The following is a 2,876-nucleotide window of genomic DNA, read 5'->3' as shown; positions in this document are numbered from 1 at the left end:
GTATCCTATGCGTGAGCTGTGTCAAATCCACGGTTATTTTGGCCTTGACTCTGTCCAACAAGGTCACAGTCCTCTTCTTATTGCGGCCGTTACTGCCAGTCCTTCATGAGCATTTTGGCGTTTTACATTGAGGATGTCATTTCCGCGGCAGAGGTGATCGCGGATCCGTTGCCCTTCAGCTTCCAGTATCGCTTCNGGCACCTCAAGAAACAATGTTGACGTGTCCTTAATACCAATTTCCACTCATTAACCCACCAAAATATTTGAATTAACATGCGAAGGGCAAGTTTTTATTTGGAATAAAAACAATTCGCGCTCACCTCAAACATAAATGATTTTTTCAATTCCTTGTTATGCCAAGTTATTAGCAATGTGAAGTGAGTGAGGGAAATTGACTGACAAATGTTGTGTGGCACCCTGATTTTGTACATTTGGTGAAGGGAGAATTCAGACAAATATCACAGCCAACTTGCACCCTGATCCAATAGAATTTTCAACTATCTAATGACTTATGTTACTAAATACAAAACATGTCAGTTTTGGTGTAGTTATCTCATTGTAATAATATCTTGGCTCAATATCAAAATACTTATTGCCTTATCCGCCATTAAAACTTCAAGATAAATTTGTCGAAAATCATGACTATGACTATAATATAATCATGACTATACCTCAAACTGAAGAAAGCAGCATTTAGGCTCCGTGATACACGGAGATTGCCACTCAAGGTTCAACGACAGATTGTCAGGTTTACGACCACCAGTAAATGAGAGCAAAGAATATAGAAACCGACGTCGACGAGGTTTCGTCTGGTGATTTTTAACCCATTGCGAAATTCTGGAAAAAGCCACAGTTTGACAAGCCAATAATAAGCTGAAGAATCGCGCTAGTCTTGTTGGAAAGAAGCTTTGAAGGAAAACGAACGTACTTAATTTATAAGTGGTGGTTAGGGAAAACTCACCAATCGCTATCTTTTGTGAGATACAAAAGTAGGCCAGACAGCGATCCTGAAAACAAAACCAAAAAATATATCAGGAACACACGATTGCGGTCTTTTCAAAAATGTGTTCGCGTCCTTCTCGTGTTCTTTTGCCGAAGAAAAGTATGTGAAAAAAGATAGTTGTAGGACGTTGGGAGGTCTTACTTATCACCTTGAGTTTTTGATAGTGATGTCACTGCTGTGTTTCGATCCAGATAGTAAACTTTTTAGCTTCAGTCAACTCGGTTAGGGGTCCCATCAAGCGCGAAATAGGATAAGCGAACAAACTCAAAACCGCTCAGCAGAGTGACAACACGTGACCCTGCCTCTTTTGGTCTTAGAACCAAGGCTGCTTTAGAATGTTGAAGCCAGAATGGGCCGCAAATCGCCATGTGGGAAGCTCTTTTTATTAACAATTATGTACCTTTTAGGTATATCCAATGAGACTTGCTCCTCGCAATAAATATTTTTTTTTGAAAAAAAATCTCGTTGCTGATCTTCGGCTTTCATTCATGAATGATCTTTAAATGTTAGATGATTCTCGGGCACTCTTAGGCGGCTTGGACTATCTTGAGCCATTACATGTATCTTTACCTTTTTAAGCACCACCATGGCCTTAAACATGAATGTCATAGTTTCAAATCCAAAAATATACTCTTTGGCACAAGTTTCTTTCAAAAAATATCAATTACTTACCCATTGGCCAGACATCTGCATTTTAAGTTCAAGTCGTCGAATCTACTGGCCGACTTCTCTGTAGGTCGTACTATTGGAGACACAAAGTCAAACAATTCCATCTATTTAACACGTACTTGACGCTCATAACTTTTTTAGGCAAGTAATAAATACCTTTTTGAATGAAAAGTGTGCCGAAGAGTTTATTTTTGATTTAAAACGATTACATTCATGGTAAGGCCAGGGTAGTACTAAAAAAGGAAAAAAAAAATACATGTAACAGCTCAAGCTAGTCCAAGCCGCATAGTTGTGTCCCAACGGCCCTGTGACACAATTCATAGAGCACTATTTCATCTCCCCACGGTAAGAAAAAAAAGGAATCATCTAACCTTTCAACTTCATAACTCTATGCAAGGACACGAAAGCAGAGTTTTCTTTAGAGTCCCTGCTCTATGAGATCCAAGCTAAATAGCTGATTTTCCCGTTCAAAACCCATCAAATGGTGTCCAATCTCAAAGTAAAGTGCTATTCCGAAACATAAAACTGGCTTTCCAACCAAACCTCAAATTAAAAACCGACTCGCGCTTGGGATGAACGGGAATTCGACTTGACGAAATAAATGTAGGCTCTTTTTGACATCTGGTTCAAGTTCAAAGACCAACACTGGCCCCAAAGTGCAGAAAGGTTAGAAGAACTAGACCTGGTTTCAATTTTGAAACAGGAAGCTAGCTCATATTGTTCCAATTTTAAAGGATGAGATAAGTGGCTCCTCAGTAATTACTGGCCGATTTCTCTCACTTCGAATATTGCGAAGGTGTTTGAGAAGATCATGAAGTTCAAATTTCTTGAATTTCTTGAAGTCAATGAAGTCCTTCCTCCTAGACGGCATGGGTTCCGAGCACATTTTAACACGGCTACCCAACTGATTGAGCATTTAGAGCAGGTTATTGAGGGACTGAAAAGGCATGAGTCAGTCAATGTTGTCTATCTTGATTTTGCCAAGGCCTTTGATAACGTAGATCCTGGAATTTTGTTGAATAGACTTCATGACATTGGGATCTAAGGCAAGGTTAAAGCATAGACATTTTAAGTTCGGACTCTCCATATTTCTTGATAAAATAAAAAAAGCTTTTGAGTGCGTGGATCACGAGGTATTATTACTCAAACTGCAAGCCTATGGGGTCAAGAATAAGACTCTTCAATGGTTTAAAGACTACTTATC

This window comes from Tigriopus californicus, chromosome 12 (genome assembly GCF_007210705.1).
Source record: "Tigriopus californicus strain San Diego chromosome 12, Tcal_SD_v2.1, whole genome shotgun sequence".
Lineage (NCBI taxonomy): Eukaryota > Metazoa > Arthropoda > Copepoda > Harpacticoida > Harpacticidae > Tigriopus > Tigriopus californicus.
The sequence above is the reverse complement of the archived record's forward strand: the minus strand, read 5'-3'. Positions refer to the sequence as shown.